Below are 27246 nucleotides of genomic sequence, written 5' to 3'. Positions count from 1 at the left end.
TCTGTTATAGTTATTCGTAACATTTTGTTTTGTGCAAATAACTTGTTTCACCACTTTGTGTTGATAGATCAATTAAATATCTTCCAAGTTGAACAGAACAAATTGTAGATATGTATGGGACGTGTGGTTGTCACTTTTTTTAATGTTAATGTGCAGGATTAATTTGACAGTGGTGCCCACAAGAGTATCGAAGCAATTTCATTTAAATGCTGCTTGGTTATTTGTAAGAGGGTATGCTTCGTCTGCACTCTGCATACATGTTGGTTCTGGGACTGCGGCATATACGTCCCCTGAATTTGATCAAGGACGCTGTAGGACGTGGAAAAAATGAAATTGAAGTTTACCCAGGCATTTTATTTTCTCGAAACCATTATTCCCTGTCGAAATAGTGACGTCATTGGCCGATTGCGATGGGTAACATAAGAGATGAGTGTAATACAGGATATAGGCAACATGTATGCATTTCAATATTGCAATGGTGAAGATGTAATTCAAACCCACTCTATGCGAAAGGAAATTAAATGGTGATATGTACATTTTACGAATTTACGTCACCAGTATTATAGTATGAGCCAGGATTTTTAGAGTGGGTGGGTGGGGGGCAAGAGGGGGCAAACGTTTTGCGGCCCCTTCTTCTTCCGCCGCCCCTTCGTTTTGGCGGCCCCTGCTTTTACCCCGGGGGGCTCGCGACCCCAAAGCCCCCCCAAAAAAAAAAAAATACGCGCATGAAAAACAGGGGTCTTTCCGGGGCTGGGGGAGCATATTCCCGTATGGTTATTTGTGTTAAGAGTATACCCGGTGTCGTGTTCTTGCATCCTATTTTCTCCTCTTGATTCTAGGCCTTTTCGCTGCCCCCTCTCTTTGCATGCCACCATGTCTCTCCTTTCCCTCTCACTCTCTTTCAACATATTATGAAGTATCAATTCTTCAATTTTGGCCCACATTTAATATAATATAATATAATCTAATATAATGTGCATAGGTTTATGAGCTCATACACTTGCAATACCATACTCATTAGTTTTCAAGTTCATATGATGCAATGAATTATATTAAATGACTTATGATGACAAGGCAGTGATCCTTCTATCGCATGCCAATACTAGTAGATATTATCTCCTTTAACGAAGGTCGAGATTTATCCATATTGACATAATGATATTGGATTCGAGTTTTAATATATCAGATATGAAATTTTGAAGAAAAAAAATCAGTTTTGTGAATAACATCCAAACCTCGTCTTTTTGAATTTTGCTCCCGTTTAAAGCCGGGGTTTAAAGTATATATCAAAATATAATACTGCAGCCTTTTTTTTCAAGACACCGTGTAGCGAATTGACAGGATGGCTTGAATGATCTGCTAGCCAGGATTCAACATAAAAGGTCAAGTCGACGTTTTAAGATATTTTCTCAAAATATCATGAGTATAGTTAAGAACCACTGAACAAATATTTTAGGCGTATACTCATTTTAATGCATTTTCATGCTGATTCCAATTGTATGGTCATGCGGATTTACAATAATTCTGAAATTTTTGAATTAAAAAAGAAAGAAACTTGTCGTCTGCATCGACACCCGCTTGTCGCCTAATAATTACATTTATGGTGATTCGTGCACGCTTCACCTATCTGCTTACCCACGGGAAATTATGTTACTCAAAATGACGACATGAACTTGTTTGCAGTGCCCATCCTAATCAGTTTATTGAAACATCACTGGTTTAGAAAAATATCATACCGTATGTACGATCAATCATAATTGCACGAAATTAATGATGAACTTGATCAATTGTCTTTGAAAAATAAACATTTGCGATGATCGTGATATTTCATAAGTCACGGCAACGTCACAATTATAATGATTTTAATGATTATATACTTTATTTATTAGAAACGGTAATTTTACTTGCCATAAGATTTCTCCAAGTTCAAGTTAAATTAACATAATTATGAGGACCGGAAGCCGCCTAATCTTTCGTTAACATTATGACTGATCATAAAGCCCCTTTACATTGTTTACAATGTCAATATTTGAACAACACGAATGTACGTATTTGTTTGATCTTCCGAATGTACCAAATGTTTATTTGAAAGGTTTTAAACTAAAGTAAATCAAAATGTGAACAAACCGATAGACATGACACGAACCAAAACGTATACAATTACGAAGAAAATGAAATATGTGACATGGTCTGATCATAGATAATGTGTCACCATATGATTTAATACATCCAGACCAGAGAGACTATTTTGAAACGTGAGTTATTTATCGTCATCAATTAGCACCGTAATTGTTGAAAACAATTAATACATCCATATAGCCTATATAATTAATACTACTATTATTATACTAAAATAGTACTTGTTGTTACAAAGTTGTGAGCTTTACAATGCCAATTTTCTTATTTATTTTATTGTTTTTTGTTCCATATGTTTGATTGTGTCTCAATTTCAAACACACCTTTGGTTTAATTGGATGTACAATAACAAAAGCAAAACGATAGCAATTACATGCAGCTTCTAAATAACGTATTGCGTTGCATTAGATTGACATTTATGGCCTCTAGTGCCAGACAGGAACCTGTTATTTCAGTTGAAATCCATACACCCCCTATGGAAGACATGATGTTAACCTCCCACAGGGGGTGTAGATTTCAAATGGAGCCACCCATTTAGGTAACCCCATTTGATATTCACACTTCCTGTGTGGAGGATTAATCTTGTCTTCCAGGGGGTGTGTGGATTTCAACTGGAATAGCATATCACTCGGTGAACTTGATTTTCATAATTTTTCTTTCTTTGTTCGACGACTATAATGTGACTATAATCTAGTTTATAAATGTGGTTAAATCGTTAATTCTTTTCCTTTTCTGCTTTTCCGTTTCTTTTGTTTATCAATTTCGTGAAAATTATACCAATAAATCTATTTCCACGTCGCCAGCTATACATGTATAGTATGCATGATCGGTATACAAAGCACAAAGAGTACCGTATACCGTATACTATCTTATTTCCTATACTCATCACATTAAAGCCATAATGTACGATCTTTTAAACCCTGTTTTTTTTTTGCATAACACTGTTTTCACTTGTCAATCTAACACCTAATTGGATTCAGCCAAATTCATTGTATTTTTAGGACAACAGAGCAAGTTTGAATTAAAGTCACTCCCATAGAATACCACAGTTAAGCGGCTAAGATAGTAAGTGAGTTTTATTTCATTTTACCTTCAATAAGTGAGTTTTATTTCATTTTCAATGACCAGAAACCTTTTCTGACAGTTGTTACTAATATTTGGCAAAGAATAAAATTTGATCGAAATCGTATAATTAAACAGCCTTTAGAAAGGGACAATATATTAGTTTACCTTTACATCGGTTCGTCTTGTTATTATAAAGCGAGTATGATTTTGACCAAACAAACGACTAACGGGACTGTAAGCCAAGAGATCCTACCTGTGTTTCAATAGAAACGAATCAGATCAAATGAAATACAGTAGAATACTATGAAATACATTATGAAAAAAAAAATACGAAAAAATACGATTTTCCGATTAGAAATAGAAATGAAATACAATAATTCTAGAAATATATAATAAAAATCTTGCATTATGGGTTAGGTGTATATTTGATTACTTTCGTGGTCAATCTGACCACGCTGTTTCAGGGCGTAGCAAGCGGGGGGACAGGGTGGACGAAGTCCATGGGCCCGCGAGGGTTCAGGGCCCGAGCACAAAAGCGAATAATTAAATAAGGGCTGATAATGGAGAGCAGGGCCGGATTTACCATTGGGCCAGATGGGCCCGGGTCCCCCAAAATTGCCCTGTGCATCTTTCTGCCCCAATAACAGCATGTTTTTTGGCCAAAATACGGCAACATTGTAAAATTTGTCGCGCTTCGCTTTTCGCACAAATGTCCTAGTAACATACCGACTAGCTTGTGATTTGCATCAAATAAAACCACCAAAATCATGTATAATATTCTCGAATCGACTTTTTATTTTCTTTGAGTTTCGATCAAGTGACAACACTTCGTCAAAATAATTCACGATGTTTTTATTTTGTTTTTAAATAGGAAGTTGTTTCTTTAGCATTCAATCAGAAAATTATGTATAATATTTTCTTTCAACATCGTATAAAGTGAAAAAAAGTTGCTCCACATTGATAGACTGTTTAAAAAAAAAAGCTGTAATTTGACGCAATTTCCGGCAGCAAATGCGACGGAACTTTTCATATTGAATTTTTCTTTAAAAATACTTAATTTTCCGTTTTAAAGGCATTTTTTTCAGATACTTAACTCTTAGAAATTCCTTAAAATTACGCAAAATCATATTACCATGACAATATAATATAAAGTGATTATTGTTTGTGTGATTACCTGATTTGTGTGAATTTATCACGTGACATGATGGCAGCGATATGAAGCATTTTAGCTCTTTCAAGTTATTTTAATTTGGCTTACAGTGTGACGTTGTGGAGTCAGGTGGAGTATTGTTATTTTAAAAATATTTTGTGAGCTGACGATAAAACTTTTATTATAGTGGACTAAAACGTAAAAATCATCAAAATTCAGATTTGGTACCTTTGTCATTGCTATAGATGTGCTAACATACGTAGCCATATATAAACATGAATCTGTATACTGACAGTATATAAATTAGCTACATGTATTTGAATGGGGCTTCAACTTCGTCAATACTGCTGCTTTCTTCGTTTTTTGCCAAATTTTTCATTTCAAAATACCAAATGACAATTTGAATGACTTATCTGTCACTTTTAAGCAATTTATAAACAATTAAAAATTTTTTACACAAAACGGCCATTTTGTTCCGCCATGTTTATTGTTTCGAGATCGGGGCCGAGGGACTCAGGCTAGGATCACTGAATGGGACTTTTAGCCTCCATCCTCTTTCTCTTTCCCCCCTTCCTCCCCTCCTTATACCTATCTCTCCCTACCTTTTCTCATCTTCCCATCAGCCACGTCTCTTTCTTCAAGGAAGAGTTTTGTATATAGTACAAAATTACGAGAATCTTCCGTTTCATGTCACATGTTTTGCGAATTTACAATGAACAACAGAAAAAGCTATTTTGTGAAAATTTGTGACAAGCTGTCGTTAATAATGTAATGTCATTTATACCACAATTTGGGTAACACACGAAATAAAAGATGAGATACTTCAATGTAAATCGCGTTGTTTAAGTAAAATTTCTACATCACTGAAAAGCCAGTATTCTACGTCTCAGCAGCATAATCCCAAGGCATTTAATTTCCCCTATAAAATGCGCGTTTTACCATAAAGGCAGCATCGTTTTCAAAGGAACCTTTTGGATGACAAGAATTAAATTTGGTGATTAATTTCATAACTCAACTCAGTTAGCGTGGGATTCGTTTACGCACACAGGTGATGAGAGGAAATGCAGTACATGGATGAACTACATATAATAAATTGCTATCGAAGTATTTTTTCCTCCAGATTTACAAGTTATCTCCGAGGACCTGTAATTGTTTCATGTGCCGATATAACACGGTATACTTCCATGAAATAAGCGCGCCTGTAGACCCCCTTCCATAATATGCAGTCGACTTGGATAAATACTATAGGCCTACACTTAAAATAATTATACTGTATCTATCAAATATAAGCCCTCCAGCTAATTCAGAAATTTTCACTCATTAGTACGACAAGTTTTATTATTCCAATTAACTTTAAATCGGCTATATAAATCTCCGTTTTTAAAGCGCAGTTCGTAGGTCGCAAAAATAGGAAGGTAAATGTATGCAATTTAAGTGCTCATTACCCAAATAGCTGACAATGTCTCGTATTGCATATTATTAACCCTATAGGCCTAACACTATATTATTCTAGACCATATAAAACCAAAGCGACTGAGCGCAAGCATCCATGTGGATATTTGTGATATCATCCGAGCCTTGGTGTACAAAAACGCTGGCCGGGTCAGAGTCACACTCGTGGCGGGCTATCCCCGGTCTTATCCTCCAAAACCAAACCGACGCAAACAACGTTTTTTCTTCATCATCTTCTTCCTTCCTTCCTTCCTTCCTTCCTTCCTTCCTTCCTTCCTTCCTTCCTTCCTTCCTTCCTTCCTTCCTTCCTTCATTCATTCATTCATTCCTTCCTTCTTTATTTTATTTTCCTTCCTTCCTTCCTTCCTTCCTTCCTTCTTTTCTTCCTTCTTTCCTTCCGTCCTTTCCTTTCTTCCTTCATTATTTCTCTCCTTCCTTCCTTCCTTTCTTCCTTCCTTCTTTCCCTTCCCTTCACCAAAAAGCAGAGAGGGAGTTAAAACAAGGCTTAATGCGGGGCTTAAGGGGGTACTACACCCCTGGCCAATTTTGTGCCTATTTTTGCATTTTTCTCAAAAATTATAGCACATTGGTGACAAGTAAGATATGTATATTAAAGGGGCAAGGACTATAACGACTACACTGAAAATTCAGCAACTCAGGGCAAGTAGTTATTGATTTATTGATCAAATATTGGGTTTCCCTCATTTTTTCTGTAACTCCACAACTGTTGTCTGTGCTGAAATAAAATTTCCAGTGCAGTAGTTGTAGTTCTTGCCCCTATAAATATACATATCTTACTTGTCACTAATGCGCTATAATTTTTGAGAAAAATGCAAAAATAGGCACAAAATTGGGCAGGGGTGTAGTACCCCCTTAATGAAAGTTATGGGTTTCGAAAGTAGGCAAATAAATCTTTTCGGTAATCACGGTCAAACTTAGAGCCGAATTATCGTCACTTATAAGACAAAGGATGAAACGCCAATCAACATTAGCAAACATTCCATTTAACACCTGTTAATTCGAAACTCAGAAGTTCTAATCTTAGAAATAGCGACTTTTTTTTTGTTTTTCCATTTTTATTCCCTGTACTTGGGACTGGTGGGTGGAGAAAAGCTACAGAAAACCACCAGCCCCCTTCTTCATGTCAGCCATACAATATTATAAACAAATATGCAATTATTCCTTTAAGCCCAAATTAAAGTTTGATATGCAGTTACACTTATGTTTGTATGGAACGAAGTTGAAAGTATATAGTCACGATTCGAACCTTTTTAATACAATCGGGTGTTACTTTAACTGTCAGACGTAGATGTGACGGTGAGATAGGCTAATCAGAGTTGTTCACGGCAAATGCAGACTTGTACCATGCATACGTTTATCCTCACGTTATCTTGAGGCCTTGTGTACTAGATACGACGTGTACATTAAGAAGGCATATAGGGAAAATATGCATGGTCACTAAGGTGATGGGTCTGATTTATACCTATGCAGTCTGCAGATAATAGAGCATATTGACACTTTGATGGGTATTTTAACACTGTTAAACATAAAGTGCTCTAGTTTAATTTTCCTTGTGGAATAATATTATCGAAATAAGGTTGCTTATTAATCTGCAGCCAATATAACGCAAGTTGTTGCTCTATAGATATTACTGAAATTTACAAAATATGGCCTAAAATTTGTCCTAAACATGCTAAAATTTTATCTGGAATTCCAAGATTTCCCCACCTTTTCTACTCTTCATGATAGTAAATGGTTGGATGTGGATAAACAGTCCAATTTGGTTGGTTGGAAGTTAAAAATCGTCCTCAAAGGGGGTGGGGTGGGGGTGTAAAACGTAATAGCTATTTTGTAAGGCAGTATCTTATAAGTAAGAAAGTATATAGGGCCTACTTGCTGCTTTCTTACTTAAGACGATATAGACTGGAATATAAATGATTACGTCTTGGGTAGATAGCAAGCACGAGAGGCTTTGTATATATAGGAAATGACCCAAACCCTTAGCAAGCCGTGTTTGTGTAATGGCCGTGAGGTTATACCTTGTCAATCCGAGCTAGAACACGATGATGACGATAGACTTATTCTCCATCGGCAAGTACAGCTGCTTTACTATACGACTGTAAGAGCCCAATACGTAACAAAGAGCCCAATACGTAACAAAATCCCAGTACGTATCAATTTGATACGTATTGGGCTCAACCTCTTCTACCTAGAACAAAAAGTGGCAAAAATAATTCATCCCGCCCAATACGTAACAAAACTAAAATTTGATTAAAATTACTTTATTCATACTCCCTCCCTCTGTAGTGGTTTTTGTTACGTATTGGGCGCTATACATTTTTTTTGTTACGTATTGGGCTCCGGTTGTTTTTCAAGCAAATTATGGATATTATGTGCATGTGTTTTTATAGAAGTACTTTATATTGACCCAGTAACTCATTTTGAGTCTTTCTAGAACAAAATATTTGACAGTGTTTTATCTCTAGACTTGGAATTTATTTGTTACGTATTGGCCTCTGGTTATTTTAAAAGGACATTATCATGATTAAATGCATGTTTTTGTTATAGAATTACTTTATATTGACTCAGTAAATCCTTTTGAGTCATTTTGATTCTTTCTAGAAAAAAATTTTGACAGTGTTTTTTCTCTAGACTTAGAATTTTTTTTTGTTACGTATTGGGCTCTGGTTATTTTTAAAGCAAATTATGGGTTTTAGGTGTATGTTTTTGTTATAGAATTACTTTATATTGACTCAGTAAATCCTTTTGAGTCATTTTGATTCTTCCTAGAAAAAAAATCTTGACAGTGTTTTTTCTCTAGACTTAGAATTTTTTTGTTACGTATTGGGCTCTGGTTATTTTTAAAGCAAATTATGGGTGTTAGGTGCATGTTTTTGTTATAGAATTACTTTATATTGACTCAGTAAATCCCTTTGAGTCATTTTGAGTCTTTCTAGAAAATTATTTTTTACAGTGTTTTTTCTCTAGACTTAGAATTTTCTTGTTACGTATTGGTCTCTGGTTATTGTGGTGATTAGTTGCATTTTTTGTTGCTATAAACTTACTTTATATTGACCCGGTAACTCATTTTGAGTCATTTTGAATAATTCTAGAACAAATCTGATTATGGTTATTAGGTGCATGTTTTTGTTATAGAATTACTTTATATTGACTCAGTAACTCATTTTGAGTCTTCTAGAAAAAAATTTGCAGTGTTTTTTCTTTAGACATAGAATTTTTCTTGTTACGTATTGGGCTCTGGTTATTTTTAAAGCAAATTATGGTTATTAGTGCGTGTTTTTGTTATAGAATTACTTTATATTGACCCAGTAACTCATTTTGAGTCATTTGTGACTCTTTCTAGAGTCATTTTGAGTATTTTTAGAACAAAATATTTGTCAGTGTTTTTCTGCTGGATTTTTTTTTGTTACGTATTGGGCTCAATACATTTTTTATGCGTTTTGGAGGTTACACTGTCGAAAAAGCTCTTTTATCCGGATTTTTTCGCATATATGGACATGACTTGACCTCCGGTTAATATTTATCGAAGAAAGAAAACAATTCGAGTGGGTCTAGATTTTTGTTACGTATTGGGCTCTATACATTTTTTATGTGTTTTGGAGGTTACACTGTCAGTAAAGCTCTTTTATCCGGATTTTTTCGCATAAATGGACATGAGCTGACCTCCAGTTAATATTTATCGAAGAAAGAAAAAAATTCGAGTGGGTCTAATTTTTGTTACGTATTGGGCTCTTTTCATTTTTTATGCGTGTTGGAGGTTACACTGTCGGAAAAGCTCTTTTATCCGGATTTTTTCGCATATATGGACATGACCTGACCTCCATTTAATATTTATCGAAGAAAGACAAAAATTCGAGTGGGTCTAATTTTTTGTTACGTATTGGGCTCTATACATTCTTTATGCGTTACACGGTCGGTAAAGCTCTTTTATCCGGATTTTTTCGCATATATGGACATGACCTGACCTCCAGTTAATATTTATCGAACAAAGAAAACAATTCGAGTGGGTCTAATTTTTTGTTACGTATTGGGCTCTATACATTCTTTATGCGTTACACTGTCGGTAAAGCTCCTTTATCCGGATTTTTTCTCATATATGGACATGACTTGACCTCCAGTTAATATTTATCGAAGAAAGAAAAAAAATCGAATGGTTCTTATTTTTTGTTACATATTGGGCTCTATACATTTTTGTGCGTTTTGGAGGTTACATTGTCGGAAAAGCTCTTTTATCCGAATTCGCATATATGGACATGACTTGACCTTTGGTTAATATTTATCGAAGAAAGAACAAAAAATCGAGTGGATCTTATTTTTTGTTACGTTATGCGTTTTGGAAGTTACACTGTCGGAAAAGTTCTTTTATCCGGAATTTTTCGCATGTATGAACTTGACCTCACCTCCGGTTAATATTTATCGAAGAAAGAAAAAAAATTCAAGGGGGTCTAATTGTTTTGTTACGTTATACGTTTTGACTCCGACACTCTCAGAAAAGTTCTTCAATCCGGATTTTTTTGCATAAATGGAGTTGACCTGACTTACGGTTAATACCTATCGAAGAAAGAAAAAAGTGGAGAGGGTCTAATTGTTACGTTATGCGTTTTGGCTCCGACACTGTCGAAAAAGTTATTTTTTCCGGATTTTTTCGCATTTTGTCTTGACCTCCAACATTTATCGAAGAAAGAAAAAAAATCTAGTTAGGATTTATTTTAAAATTTGTACAGATATAGAAACTAAATGGTTTTTTTAATTTTTTTTTTGAAAGACTAGTCTTAATTGATTATCTAACAAATATCCAGTAGTAAAAATTGACAAGGTCCCTAATGGATGAACCAGTATTTAATACTTGTTAGGATTTTTAAAATCAGAAGTTTAAAAAAAAATCGACTGGACCGACCAGCCCATTCTTCCCATTTTTAACATAGAATAGCTTGTTATTTAGAGGGCGAATGCGTACGGGATGAGAGTGTGCTGGGATGAAAGTGTGCGGGCCGCGTGGAAATATACGTGGTGAAAGTGCGCGGGGTGAAGTGTCCAGTATTATCCCATACTTACAATTGAATATATGAATACAAAAGCCACCTAAGTCCATACTTAAACCAAATTGAGTTAAGCATGGGAAAGTGTTGCTTTACATAGGCCTGTCATATGTATGAAAGAACAACTCAAATTCAACCTCTGTGTCTATTGAGCATGTGAAAAATAGCATGTATGAAAGAATCACCCGATTCCATGATTTGAGTCTTGTAACACATTGATTAAAATCCAGTATGTATAAAAGTCCACTTGTAACACATTCATTGCTAGAGAGTGACTTTTGAAAAAAAATGGGTTTAATAAAAGAAAGTGTGTGGTTTATATTACATGGCAGAATGCTTATCAACATTATACATACCTGTGCGCTTTATTTTGTATTATCTTACTAGTGGTAATCTCATTCTAACATTGTTGTCTTTGTATATGATTCAAAAAACCACCTAAGTCCAAAATTTAAAATGAACCCCACGAAGTCCCTGAAATGTTAATCGTCATACCTAATACAGGTTAATCCACTCATTTGCACGTAAAACTTACTATATTGACCAGGTAAATCTAACTGAAGGAATTAAAATGATACACAGGTTTTTCTCTCAAAATCACTTCCCATGGACTTAGGTGGCTTTTGTATTCATGTATTCAATTTATTATGAATCGGATATTCATATTGGTATCGGTACCTTGCGAAAAAGCTATATTCGATCATCGATTTTTATTACACAAGATAATAATTATCTAGCTCTGTTCAGTAAGCCAATGGGCGAATATCGTAATTATACGAAAAATATGTCCAATATACGATATTTGTTAATGTCACTGATATAATTTGATATCAAGCTATTTAAACGTGTGTGCAAATCCTATTGGGAAATTATGAAAAAATTATAAATTATTATCCTGGTGGGCCAGAAAAGGTGTTATTTTAATGCTTACATTCTTAAGAGGGTTGACCGTGTGTTGTATTCTTTCTTTTTTAATTTTTTAAAATTGTTTTATTACTATTATTTTCCACTCAAAACTTGCCCCTTCTCTAGATCGTGGCCCCATTTACTCCCATTTTTTATTTTACTGAGAAATTTGCTCAATTTTACTGGGAGAATTTGCTTTAAAATGAGTATATATGGCCGTTGCCATGGAAACTGCCTTCACTTTGAATGCTCCTAATAGCTTAAACTTAAAGCTTGTATATCAATAATATAAAGTCTAATACAAACTTTTGTAATGCAAGAAACTGCTCAAGATTATAAAAGAGGCTCCATCACTAAAACACGCATTAGTGCCTACTTTTAATTTCAAGAGTTCATAGGTCAAAAACCAGAGGTCTCAGAAAAATGTTTGTATTGACTTTTGATCCAAATATCCATCGCAACTTGATATACTTTCCATTTTGCAAACATTTACCATGTATAAATTACATTTTTGGGACAAAGCTACAAAAAAAACCAAAAAATCAAATGTCTTGAATGAACACAAAAAAAGTTACTACCCCCCATACATATCCGATGACCCCTTTTTATTGCTTTAACCTAAAATTTCAAAAATAATTAGTCAATTTTTTTCAAGTTGCTAATATCGCCAAAAATGACTAAATTGGTCTATATTTTGTTAGCTCATTCCAAAAAGACAATACTTTGGTGAAACCGACACCAAATGATAAACATTTTCACTCCCCACAAACACTTTTGTGGGTCAACCCAGGTGGTGGCCGCATTGCATTCTCTAAATTCAGTAAATTTTCATCGTCAACCGTGTAATTGAATGGGATTATTTTGAAATATTAAAACGCTTGAAATATCACAAACAAATAGGCCTATGTTGATAAATAATATAAATACAAGCTAAAACCGTTGGGGTTCGATAATGAACCCCACAAAACTAACTGAGTATATTGGAAAATGCCATACGGCCGGGCGGTTTCACAAGTTGCCGGCTCGATCATGTCATCCGCCGCCTGGGTCAACCAGGAATCAAATTTAGAAGAAGAGAATCCATTTTCTGGAATCCGTCACCCCCCTCTAGCCTCCTGTTATGCACCTGGTGCGCCTAACTTTATAGGCCATATGCCTTTAACCATTATTAGTTTTCTAAATCACACCAGAATGCATCAAATTAGTTCAAAATAGTCGAATGTCAATTTTCCGGGGGGCTTTCCCACTGAGGCTCTGGAACCCGACAGAGGCCTAGCATTGAGTCCCCTGGACCCCCTGTCGATGTCTTTGGGCACGCCCATGATATTCTTGCAGCAATTTCATGTTCAAAGGGAAGCAAGAAACGTCATTCCCCCTCCATAATAATTTCCAACTTGTTTTTATACTTTTGTAGGCCTACATCGCGGCATCACATGATCAGGTGTACAGTGACTTGTTAACTCTAAAAAGTAAATCTATGATTTTAGTGCTGTAACATTCTGACTGGATAATGTGAGAACCAGTACAAGTGTCAACCGAAAGCATTCGATAAAAACAAATCAAAAAGACAAAAGTTAGGAGAGGAGAACATCAATTTTTTTACCTGATTGGTGGGGAACCTGAAAGGGGAACGTAAAAATTGAGAAAAATATGGAAATCCTCCATGCCCCCCTTGCTGGCGTAATTAAATAATGACCGCTCCCTAAATACTGCAAAAATCTGAAATGTGTGAAAATCATAAGATTTTCTATTATGTTGTCCTGCAATCACACCAAATTTGTCTGAAAGTTTGGCACATGTGTAAACATACAACAAATTTGCAAAAAAGGTTTTAAAAAATCTGTAAAAAATCGTGCATTAATTGTGCCTTTAAGGGGTACTACACCCATTGCATTTTGTTGTTGCATTTTGTGAAGAAATGAGAAAAACAATTGGACAAAGTGGTATGCAAAATGAAGGGGCAAATCTTCTCGTTCTATTGGTGGCATCGGTATCAATGTAACTTACATGCTTTTAAAGGTAGAAGCCAAAAGGTGGTACATCACTGGTGTTTTAAATTCACTTTATTTTGGAAAGCTTACTATCAACGGATTTCGTTAAAATTTTGGATATGTGTTGCTAACACATTAGGGAAATAATGTTGATATGTAAAATGGGAATAAGCGGTTCCTGATTTCTTTTATGACTTCATGAACTTGGTGCTCCACACCTATCAAAAAACAAACTGGTTAAAAATGCTTCTATTTTCAATTTTGAGCTATATTTTTTAACTTGCGACATTATTTCACTGAAACTTAATTAAGCCATAGGTAACAGGTTACCACAACCACACTACAGCAATGTTGAAAAAAATATTGTATTTCTTGTCACCTATACCATCATATTAGGTAGTTTTTCGTAAGCTTCACTTTTGTGATTTTGGTAACTATTTTATATTTATGTGTCCAATCCATCTCAACTAGGCAATCTAAATTGTACTCACCATTTACATCCCAAGGTATTTTAGTATATCCACCTCACACCTTTTCAATATTATATCCAGTAAAAGACAAAATATCAAAATTGATGCCTCATTATGATATCACAGACTATCACAAGTTTTCAAAATGGATGCCTAAATTTGACCTGAACCAAGTGACCTATAACCTGACCTATGATGACATAAAGCCTTTTTAAATCTCTTTTCCTAACAACACATTATAGAAGGTACATAGTATTAAATTGACTATGCATCCATTGTGGAAAAGTTTATTTAATTTATTCAGTGTTATTTAGCATGCATTGCTGAATAAGTTTTCTATAGATAGTATAACAAAGAATTTGATGTATTCTATTCATGTACTCTACTTAAAGAGAATAAATGATGTACTTGCAACAAAAAAAGAAGAGGGATACTGATCAAAATCATGGTATTATACCCCCTTAAGCAGAATCCATATTACCTTCCCTGAGTCCTCGACCATACCCGTCCTGAGGGCCAGGTCGATTCGCACCCAAATCAATTCGGTCCCACGCCAATTCGGCCACAAACCATTTTGAGCACATGCGATTTCTGTTCCAAACAAAATCGGTCATTTACCAATAAACTGCATATGGTTTTTTAATATAAACGTTACGTTCATCATTAAACAGAGAAAATTAAAAGATATATCATGAAAGAGGACGCCCCAAAAGGACAAAAACATGCCGGAAACTATAGGAAGGAAGGAATATATGCTAGTATGGTGCCCAGTCATTCCTTTTTGATTGCGGTGACGTAATTTTGCGGGCTGCCGCTAGAAGGGGTAGGGTGGTATGGGGTGAGACACCCCTCCTCCAATTCTTAATGTTGTCGGTAAAAGTGACGGTTGTCGGCAAAACATATAGGATTGTCGGCAGATTACAAAATCCAATGTGCGGAAGTTGTTGTTATACAATATTGTTATTGTAAAAGTAGTTAATGATGAAAAAAAAATTTGAGGAAAAATTTTGATTATCCCCCCCCACACACACACACTTTTTAGATTCTTGAGCGCCCTGGCGAAAAAAATTAATTTGGGATCTACAATTCACAATTGTATTAGACAGACCAAAATATTTCCGTCGGCAAAATATGCCGTATACCCCCCCAATGCCATTGGTCTAACGACGCCCCTGCTTACTTTGGGTCAGGGTGCCTGGGGCGAAAGTAGATCGGGTGCACTGACCAAGGGTGTACAATGTTACTAAAGGTTCGCTATTCCGAAAAACACGGTTCTCTATTCCGACGGTTATCTATTCCGAAAATTCTCAAGACACAAACAGGCTCTCTATTGCGAAAACAAAAAGGTTCTCTATTCCGAATATGAAAAAAGTTCTCTATTCCGAATATGAAAAAATGGGTTCTCTATTCCGAAATCGAATAAAGGTTCTTTATTTCGAAACAAGTCACCGTGTTCTCTACTCCGAATATGAACAAAGTTTTCTATTCGGAATATGAAAAAAAAATTCTTCATTCCGAAATCTAAATAGGGTTCTTTATTCCGAAATGAGTCACTGTGATCGCTATTCCGAAGTATAAAAAGGGTTCATTTTTCCGAATCTGTCGATACTGAATCATGTTTGCGCCCTCTAGAAAGGTCCTTTGAAGTTGACCAAAGCACCACTAAACTAATGTGTCATGTGTGGAAGAACCGTAATAAATGTCTGTTGTTTTTTTATAATTCGATAGAGGTATCTGGAGTTCCTCTGATTTCTTGTGAAGGTAGAGAATAGTTTGAAGTTTGTAACTGTGGAGTCTGCAATGTTTTGCACGTGAAGAACAATTATAGAAAATTAGCTAATTTGCATACAATTTGCATGGTCACCTCACCGTCATCATTGGGGTGATTCACAAAAAATGAAATTGGTATTTTTCAACGGGACACCCCCTCATTTTGTTCATTTTGATAATAAAATCATACCTGCAAAATATGAAAAAATTCAAAAAAGTTTAGGGGTGCTACCGGTCAATGAACTTTTGTACACAAAGTCAATGGGATTTATGAGCCAAAAAGCCATGTTAATTTTCCTGATTGTGCCAAAAATATTTGATCATAGTGTGAGTAATGTCCTTAAAATAAATGCTAAAGAAAATTGTATTTTTGTGAAAACTGTTACATTTGGGGCAAGGCAGTTGCTGGAACAGCCAAAATATTATGGTACTTGGCTAATATAAAGTTGTGTTTATGGGGCTCTAGTTCTTTTTTTTTTTTAATGTTCTTTTGTTTGTTTCTTTGTTTGTTTTTGCTTTGTTTTGTTTTTACTAGATCATGATTATGTGTTGTTTTGTTTTGTTTTGTTTTTGTTCTGTTATGTTTTGTTTTTGTCTTGTTTTGTTTGTTTTTACTTGATCATAATTATGTTTCCTATATTGTATTTTGTTTGTTTTCTCAGAGCATGTAGGTCTAGTGTAGAAAACTCAAGATGGTATGATTTTTTCTTTTTGTCTTTGGGCTTTTTTGGGTTTTTTTTGTTATGGTTTTGATTTTTTTGTTTTGTTTTTGTAGTATGTATGTCTTAATTAAATTAAATGATTGAAATGTATGTAGGTTTGTAACTGTAAATTATGTTATTCAAGTGTTGAATGTGTGTAGCTTTGTAATTTTATGTAAGTGTAGTGTAATGTTTAATGTGTAATCCAGTAGTAAATGTGTCTTAGCCACTCTAGCTCTTGTCACAAGTACCTTGCACAAGGTGTAGTTTTGAACTGGCCACTATCCAATGTTGTGACCCCAATTTATATACATTTCTTTTCAACCATGGTGAATCTAATCCTTCCTGTGGTCATTCAATTCAAACAATACAAATCTTCATCAGGTATGGCCATAATGACCACCCCTGATACAGATGTATGGATTTTGATAGTTACTATTACATAAGATTTCAAAAGCTGGTATCACCATTGGGGTAAACTAATATGTGAAGAATTTTAATCTTTTTTTTTATCAACAGTTCAGTTCAATAAGGTATAAATTTGGGGTGCCTGGTGGGATTCCAGGGGATATCCCAGGGTATTATTTTCTTGAGCTACACTCCCTCTGTCACATTTGAAACATTTTTTATTATTACTATGAACTTTAATTTGGTAAAAACCCATGTTTTCACAAAGTTAGGTATATCATTGAACATTTACTTCAGTTTTGCAAGCCTGGTAGACTTTTTAGGCCCTGAAATAAGCATTTGAAATTTTTGACAAAAAATCCCATTCATTTTGCAGGTATGATTTTATTATCAAAATGAACAAAATGAGGGGGTGTCCCGTTGAAAAATACCAATTTCATTTTTTGTGAATCACCCTAGTCATCATGCATGGTCATCAAGTATATTGCTAATCAGACAATCTGAAAATTCAACAAACTTTAACCATTATGGCCTACATCACATAATCACTTGGAATGAAGCAAATTTTAAACATTGCTGTTCCTTATCTAAATAAATTTGCATACATTTTAACAAATGTGGGCAATTTTACAATCTTGTCAATTTGCGTTGTTAGGTAAAATATAATTAATATTTCTTTTATTGAGAAAAAATTCTTCAGAAGAAGGTTGGGGTCCGGGTGTGAGCGTATTCATGGGGAATCTACTGAAAATAGCTGATGGCGATGTGATGTCCTTGCTAGATGGCTATGTGAAGTTATTGCTATCTATTCACGATAGCTGCTGGCTCTATGAAGTCATTGTTATCTACTGAAGTTAGGTAATGTATAATGTGATGTCATTACTATCTACTGAAGATAGCTGATGGCTATGATAAGTCATTAATATCTACTGAATGTAGCTGATGACTATTAAAGTCATTGCTATCTACTGAAGATAGCTGATGACTATGTGAAGTCATTGCTATCTACTGATGTTAGCTGATGACTCTCTGAAATCATTGCTATCTACTGAATATAGCTGATGACTAAGTTAAGTCTTTGATATCTACTGATGTTAGCTGATGGCTCTGTGGAGTCATTGCTATCTACTTAGAAAAGCCGACGGCTATGTAAACTCATTGATATCTACTTAAGACACTGATGGCTATGGGAAGTCAGTGCTATTAAATAAATATCTGCGAAATCATTACTATCTAACTAGTGAAGATAGCTGTTGGCTGTATAAAGTCAGTGCTATCTGCTGAAGATAGCCAGTGCTATCTACTGAAGATAGCCGATTGCCATGAGAAGTCATTTCAAACTACTAAAAATAGCTGCTTGTTCTGCGAAGTCTTTGCTATCTACAGAGGTTACCTGATGGCTGTGTCAATTCATTTCATTACCGAAGATAGCTGATAGCTCTGTGAAGTCATTGCTATATCTGGTGAAGATAACTGATTACTGTGTGAAGCTATCTACTAAAGATAGCTGATGGCTATGTGATGTCATTGCTATCTACTGAGGTTAGCTGATGGCTATGTGAAGTTATTGCTAATTATTCAAGATATGGCTCTATGAAGTCATTGTTATTTGAAGTTATTATTATCTACTGAAGATAGCTGATGTATAATATGGAGTAATTGCCAGCTACTAAAGAAAGCCGATGGCTATTATGAAGTCATTGCTATCTACTAAAGATAGCTGGTTGCTCTGTGAGGTCATTGTTATCTACTGAGGTTAGCTGATGGCTATGTGAAGTCATTAATATCTACTAAAGATAGCTGATGACTATGTGAAGTCATTTCTATCTACTGACATTGCTACCTACTGATATTAGCGGATGGCTATGTGAAGTCTTTGCTATCTGCTGAAGATAGCTAATGGCTATGTAAAGTTAATGCTATATACCGGGGTTAGCTGATGGCTCTGTGAAGTTATTCTCACCTACTAAAGGGAAACAGGACATTTCGCATCCCTACCATTTCACCCCCTACATGCTGAACTGCTGAATATAGTGCTCACACACCACATATCTACTAAAGGGAAACAGGACACTTCGCCTACCTGACATTTCGCCCCCTATATGCTGAACTGCTAAATACAATCCCAACCCACCGAATTAGTTATGGTTAGGGTTTAGGGTTTGGACTTATGGTAATGGTTTAGGGTTTAGGATATTCGGGTTAAGGTTTTCAGAGCGGTAAGGGCGCTGTTTGTGGTTAGGGTTTTGGTTTGGGACTTGGGTTAAGATTTATAATTATATGGCTTAGGGTTAGGGTTAAAGGTTAGGGTGAGGGTTACGGCCCTATATCAATTGTCAACTTCATACAGTATTTGCCAATTTAGAAATGGTCATATAAAGTCATTGTTATCTATTGATATATAAGCTGATGGCTATGTAAAGTCATATTTATTTACTGAGGTTGCTGATGGCTATGTGAAGTAATTGCTATCTACTGAAGATAGCTGATGGTTATGTAAAGACAGTGCTATCAAATGATAGCAGATTGTTATGTGAAGTCATTGCTATCTACTGAAGATTATATTTCATATTTTATTTCATGGCATTTTCCCAGGGGGCGTTGAACCTCCTTGATATACGAGGGCCATTCTACCTCCACTCTTATAACTTCTGTCCTGTATAAAATGATAGCTTCTTCAAGCTTAGCATAATTGTACATTTAAATGTTACCTACACTGTTTTTTTATACATTTTCCATATTTTTGTAGGTGAACTCATAACGAAAGTAAGATTTCATATGCCGGAAACGATAAAAAGTCGTAAACATTTAAATGAAAATAATGTGTGTATTCCTCTTAGGAGATTAGATCGATATACAAGTGTTATGATTAGGTAAAAAAAAAGTTGTTGTGTTGCCATCCGCGGCCGGGTCAAAATCGCGAAAATAATTATGGGCCCGGTTTTTTGGGGTTTAAAAAAAATTTAAATTAAAAAAAATTAAATAAGTAAACTAAGAGTTAATTGTGAAGGGCCTTGATATTATTTACTTCAATAAAATATTCAACATCGGGTAGAAAATACAGCCGATATTATGCATTTGCCTCTCTTCACTCATGTTACTGTGAAATAGTAGGTATCAAATGGTTGAGTTGGTAAAAAAAATCCGGCCGGCTGTACCACCAGATTTTAGGCTTGGGAGGGCAAGACAACAATTTAGTTTTTTGGCCTAATATGCTAGCATATTATAACTGAAACAACATCAAATGTGTAACCAAACATCAACAATACCAGTTATAAAAATGTATTTTATGTTTAAAAACATATCCCAGCATCCAATTCTTTTCGGTAAATCCCATAAGCCTTTGCGAGTACACCTGAGATGTCGTTACTTGACGTCACGTCGACTTATATACAATATCGCAGTAACGATGTTTGCTAAACGATGTTCGGATCGGCCTGACGCGTACTGAAGTCAAATGACGACATATCAGGTGTAATCGCAAAGGCTTATGGGTTCACCGAAAAGATCAATTACACGAAATAGACACTGAAGTAATAATTTAGCAAGATTGAAAAATACGTGCGTGTCCGATTACCCCTCCGCACCACACCCTAAATCAGCACCAATGGAGTATCGCCCTGGGGCAGAGTGGCAAGTTCCCCTCTCCTGCTCAGTCGACAGAAATGTGAAAAAAATACAGTTTGCAATTTCCTTTTGGTTTATTTTAGACTTAAAATTAACCCCATTTTGGGCCATGTCAATATCCTGTTTTCTAAAAGGACTGTACGCTAAACATTAAATTGGCCTCATGTGCTTTTCATATTTGTCAACAATGTAGGCCTAAATATTATACCCAAATGTTCACAAAATACAGTCCGAAATTGAATCAAGCGCCGATAAAATTTCGGAAGCGGTGGTCTCACGGGGCTGTCATTTGCTTCTAAAGGGGGTGGGGTCATTATGTCCGACCAGAGTCCATTTTGTTTACGGCCGCCCTGTCTCTCTCCGTTTTCTCTTTTTCTCCTTCCCTCTCTTCTTTATACGTTAACCATCACGTTCTTTCTTTGTTTAGGCCTATATCTCTACGTTTTCTCTCCTTTTATTCGTTCTTCTATGCAACTTATTCCCGCGTTTCATCACAGTCCACCGGCTTTCTTTTAGACCCTTCTACACTCGGATCCGTGGATAATGACTGGTAATGAAGACTATGTAACATTATTAATCAGTTCAATGTTTGGTTACTGGGTTTTCGATTACAATTTGTTTTCATTAAAAGAAATAATAGTGTCTGTCAATCATTACACTACAATTTGTATTTCTAGGGCTGTTTGATTTCTTCAAATAAAGTAAATCCCTGGCCCTCTATAATTACGCACAAAAGATCGCCGCATGATCCGACAGTGTGTGTAATCATTGACATTGATTTGTGGAGAAAGAAGAATGGATTTTTGGCACGGAGTAGGCCTATTTTAGAAGCGGAATTTGAAACTGGGGCGGGTTAATGGGGTTACAGAACTTTTGTTCATAGGTCGTATGTAATTATGTATCATTCCATTATCCAAAGACGGAACCGAACCAAGATTGTGGGACAGCCCAGGACACTCTGTGTGGGACTGCACACATCTCACACAACACTCATCTCAAAGTTTGTTCGGTGCATCATGCAGTTATTGTTGCCTACATGTATGTACACAACACAGGGGCAATCACAATAGGCAATTGACCCCTACTGGTAGCGCTGTGTTGTAGATATAGGAGATGAACTAGTTAGCGTCATATATCAAAAGTATAAAAGCTATGATTTAGTACTTGCTCTATGTTTCAATTACTTATTCTTTTCAAAATTTCTGAATTTTCAACCCGGTACATGCTTCAATAACGAGGGACCATACATTTGTATGAGAAAGAAATCCTACCATCTATATCCAAACTCCCGTGTTATTCCAATGCACATTTTGCTTCACCGGACCGCCCTGGCTTGGTCGCATTTGGAAGAGGGTGTCACGAAACCGTAATAGGTACAAACTTAGTACTTTCTGTCAATCAAGTATGGTTTATTCTCTACATGTCAATCTTTAAATCATTAGCATAGTCCTTATAATAACGGGGGACCACCTTGATGAGTAAATGACAGCAAACCATTGCAAAATACCCCAAACCTCGGTCAGTGGAGCTCCGCCCGTACATGTCAATAGCGTCATTATCGATTGGATTAGTCGACCGTAGCGGTCTTGGATTTATATTATCACGTGGTAATAAATTTGCATTGGACAATCGATTACTATAATGGTTTAGCACTGCATATCTCGGTTTAATCTTCACTAAGCGGGTTTATGGTTGGAAAGGTCACGGTGAATTTGTCGTGGACATAACTGCACTATGGTTTTAACAAGCGATTTGTTACACGGGTATTGCTTCAGCTGGCTTCGCCGCTAAAAAATATCAGAATAAAACCATTTTTTTTACATTAACACCTACAAATAGAATAATTTTTGTCTATGATTAATATTAATGGGATATCAAATGAAGTCGAACCATGAAACCAAAAAATCCTATAAACCCCATTTTTTGACATGCAAACCTCCAAACGCATAACATAACAAAATCTGTGAACTTGTACTCCTAGGGCCTAGGGGAAAGTTAGCCCATATTTGCAAGACTATCCTTGCCTTCAAGGTAAAACAAACATACTCATGTTACCCTCGGGCCATGGGCTGGCCTAGTGTCAGATCTTACCCAGGGAAAGATGACATACCAATATGCGCCTTTAAAATAAATAGTCGCTACTTCCTGTTTCTTCAATAAATAAATATTAATTAGAGATCAAATCAAGTAACTCCTTCCGAAAAAAATCCGGATAAAAGAACTTTTCCGACAGTGTAACCTCCAAAACGCATAACGTAACAAAATATTAGACCCCCACTCGATTTTTTTCTTTCTTCTATAAATATTAACTGGAGGTCAGGTCATGTCCATATATGCGAAAAAATCCCGACAAAAGAGCTTTTCCGACAGTGTAACCTCCAAAACGCATCAAAATGTAAAGAGCCCAATACGTAACAAAAAATTAGACCCACTCGAATTTTGTTCTTTCTTCGATAACTATTAACTGGAGGTCATGTCATGTCCATATATGCGAAAAAATCCGGATAAAAGAGCTTTTCCGACAGTGTAACCTCCAAAACGCATAAAAAATGTATAGAGCCCAATACGTAACTAAAAATTAGACCCACTCGAATTGTTTTCTTTCTTCGATAAATATTAACCGGAGGTCAAGTCATGTCCATATATGAGAAAAAATCCGGATAAAAGAGCTTTTCCGATAGTGTAACCTCCAAAACGCATAAAAAATGTATAGATCCCAATACATAACAAAAAATTAGACCCACTCGAATTTTTTTCTTTCTTCGATAAATATTAACCGGATGTCAAGTCATGTCCATATATATGAGAAAAAATCCGGATAAAAGAGCTTTTCCGACAGTGTAACCTCCAAAACGCATAACGTAACAAAAAATTAGACCCACTCGAATTTTTTTTTTTCTTCGATAAATATTAACTGGAGGTCAGGTCATGTCCTTATATGCGAAAATATCCGGATAAAAGAGCTTTTCCGACAGTGTAACCTCCAAAACGCATAACGTAACAAAAAATTAGACCCACTCGAAATTTTTTCTTTCTTCGATAAATATTAACTGGAGGTCAGGTCCTGTCCATATATGCGAAAAAATCCGGATACAAGAGCTTTTCCGACAGTGTTACATCAAAAACGCATAAAAAATATAGAGAGCCCAATACGTAACAAAAAATTAGACCCACTCGATTGTTTTTCTTTAATCGATAAATATTAACTGGAGGTCAGGTCATGTCCATATATGCGAAAAAATCCGGATAAAAGAGTTTTTCCGACAGTGTTACCTCAAAAACGCATAAAAAATATACAGAGCCCAATACGTAACAAAAAATTAGACCCACTCGATTTTTTTTCTTTCTTCGATAAATATTAACTGGAGGTCAAGTCATGTCCATATATGAGAAAAAATCCGGATAAAAGAGCTTTTCCGACAGTGTAACCTCCAAAACACATACAAAAATGTATAGAGCCCAATACGTAACAAAAAAATTAGACCCACTCGAATTTTTTTCTTTCTTCGATAAATATTAACCGGATGTCAAGTCATGTCCATATATGCGAAAAAATACGGATAAAAGAGCTTTTCCGACAGTGTAACCTCCAAAACGCATAACGTAACAAAAAATTAGACCCACTCGAATTTTTTTCTTTCTTCGATAAATATTATTCTGGAGGTCAGGTCCTGTCCATATATGCGAAAAATCCGGATAAAAGAGCTTTTCCGACAGTGTTACCTCAAAAACGCATAAAAATATACAGAGCCCAATACGTAACAAAAAATTAGACCCACTCGAATTTTTTTCTTTCTTCGATCAATATTAACTGGAGGTCAGTTCCTGACCATATATGCGAAAAAATCCGGATAAAAGAGCTTTTCCGACAGTGTTACCTCAAAAACGCATAAAAAATATACAGAGCCCAATACGTAACAAAAAATTAGACCCACTCGAATTTTTTTCTTTCTTCGATAAATATTAACCGGAGGTCAAGGTCCATATATGCGAAAAAATCCAGATAAAAGAGATTTCCGACAGTGTAACCTCCAAAACGCATAAAAAATGTATAGAGCCCAATACGTAACAAAAAATTAGACCCACTCGAATTTTTTTCTTTCTTCGATAAATATTAACTGGAGGTCAAGTCATGTCCATATATGAGAAAAATTCCGGATAAAAGAGCTTTTCCGACAGTGTAACCCCAAAACGCATAAAAAATGTATAGATCCCAATACGTAACAAAAAATTAGACCCACTCGAATTTTTTTCTTTCTTCGATAAATATTAACCGGATGTCAAGTCATGTCCATATATGAGAAAAATCCGGATAAAAGAGCTTTTCCGACAGTGTAACCTCCAAAACGCATAACGTAACAAAAAATTAGACCCGCTCGATTTTGTTTCTTTCTTCGATAAATATTAACTGGAGGTCAGGTCATGTCCTTATATGCGAAAAAATCCGGATAAAAGAGTTTTTTTTCCGACAGTGTTACCTCAAAAACGCATAAAAATATAGAGAGCCCAATACGTAACAAAAAATTAGACCCACTCGATTTTTTTTCTTTCTTCGATAAATATTAACTGGAGGTCAGGTCCTGTCCATATATGCGAAAAAATCCGGATAAAAAGCTTTTCCGACAGTGTTACCTCAAAAACGCATAAAAAATATACAGCGCCCAATAGGTAACAAAAAATTAGACCCACTCGATTTTTTTTCTTTCTTCGATAAATATTAAATGGAGGTCAGGTCATGTCCATATATGCAAAAAATCCGGATAAAAGAGCTTTTCCGACAGTGTAACCTCCCAAACGCATAAAAAATGTAAAGAGCCCAATACGTAACAAAAAATTAGACCCACTGGCATTTTTTTTCTTTCTTCGATAAATATTAACTGGAGGTCAGCTCATGTCCATATATGCGAAAAAATCCGGATAAAAGAGCTTTACCGACAGTGTAACCTCCAAAACACATAAAAAATGTATAGAGCCCAATACGTAACAAAAAATTAGACCCACTCGAATTGATTTCTGTCTTCGATAAATATTAACCGGAGGTCAAGTCATGTCCATATATGCGTAAAAATCCGGATAAAAGAGGTTTTCCGACAGTGTAACCTCCAAAACGCATAAAAAATGCAAAGAGCCCAATACATAACAAAAAATTAGACCCACTCGTATTTTTTTTTCTTTCTTCGATAAATATTAACTGGAGGTCAGGTCATGTCCATATATGCGAAAAAATCCGGATAAAGGAGCTTTACCGACAGTGTAACCCATAAAGAATGTATAGAGCCCAATACGTAACAAAAAATTAGACCCATTCGAATTTTTTCTTTCATCGATAAATATTAACTGGAGGTCAGGTCCTGTCCATATATGCGAAAAAAATCCGGATAAAAGAGCTTTACTGACAGTGTAACCTCCAAAACACATAAAAAATGTATAGAGCCCAATACGTAACAAAATTCTAGACCCACTCGAATTGTTTTCTTTCTTCGATAAATATTAACCGGAGGTCAAGTCATGTCCATATATGCGAAAAAATCCGGATAAAAGAGCTTTACCGACAGTGTAACCTCCAAAACGCATAAAAATGTATAGAGCCCAATACGTAACAAAAAAAATCCAGCCGAAAAACACTGACAAATATTTTGTTCTAAAAATACTCAATTCTATAACAAAAACACGCACTAATAACCATAATTTGCTTTAAAAATAACCAGAGCCCAATACGTAACAAGAAAAATTCTATGTCTAAAAAAAACACTTTTTTTCTAGAAGACTCAAAATGACTCAAAATGAGTTACTGAGTCAATATAAAGTAATTCTATAACAAAAACATGCGCCTAATAACCATAAACAGCTTTGTTCTAGAATTATTCAAAATGACTCAAAATGAGTTACCGGGTCAATATAAAGTAAGTTTATAGCAAACAAAAAATGCAACTAATCACCACAATAACCAGAGACCAATACGTAACAAAAAAATTCTAAGTCTAGAGCAAAACACTGTAAAAAATAATTTTCTAGAAAGACTCAAAATGACTCACAAAAGGATTTACTGAGTCAATATAAAGTAATTCTATAACAAAAACATGCACCTAAAACCCATAATTTGCTTTAAAAATAACCAGAGCCCAATACGTAACAAAAAATTCTAAGTCTAGAGAAAAAACACTGTAAAAAATTTTTTTCTAGAAAGACTCAAAATGACTCAAAAGGATTTACTGAGTCAATATAAAGTAAATCTATAACAAAAACATGCACCTAAAACCCATAATTTGCTTTAAAATAACCAGAGCCCAATACGTAACAAAAAATTCTAAGTCTAAAGAAAAAACACTGTCAAAATGTTTTTTCTAGAAAGAATCAAAATTGACTCAAAAGGATTTACTGAGGCAATATAAAGTAATTCTATAACAAAAACATGCACCTAAAACCCATAATTTCCTTTAAAAATAACCAGAGCCCAATACGTAATAAAAAAATTCTAAGTCTAGAGAAAAAACACTGTCAATTTTTTTT

At 35.3% G+C, this 27246-nt stretch overlaps 2 protein-coding genes across 2 annotated transcripts in view; one reads left to right on the top strand and one right to left on the bottom strand.

Annotated features, from left to right (window-relative positions):
* The window catches only part of LOC140160838 (E3 ubiquitin-protein ligase NHLRC1-like), a 66310-nt gene that overhangs the window by 18440 nt on the left and 20624 nt on the right, over positions 1 to 27246 (top strand). The window lies entirely within an intron of this gene.
* Positions 16847 to 27246, bottom strand: part of LOC140160839 (nocturnin-like) — a 135727-nt gene continuing 125327 nt past the window's right edge. Inside the window, exon 5 of the mRNA XM_072184156.1 lies at positions 16847 to 17424. The gene's annotated coding sequence lies outside the window, so the exon portion shown is untranslated. The remainder of the gene's footprint in view (positions 17425 to 27246) is intronic.

Source organism: Amphiura filiformis, chromosome 9 (genome assembly GCF_039555335.1).
Source record: "Amphiura filiformis chromosome 9, Afil_fr2py, whole genome shotgun sequence".
Lineage (NCBI taxonomy): Eukaryota > Metazoa > Echinodermata > Ophiuroidea > Amphilepidida > Amphiuridae > Amphiura > Amphiura filiformis.
This window is presented reverse-complemented; position numbering and strand designations above follow the sequence as displayed.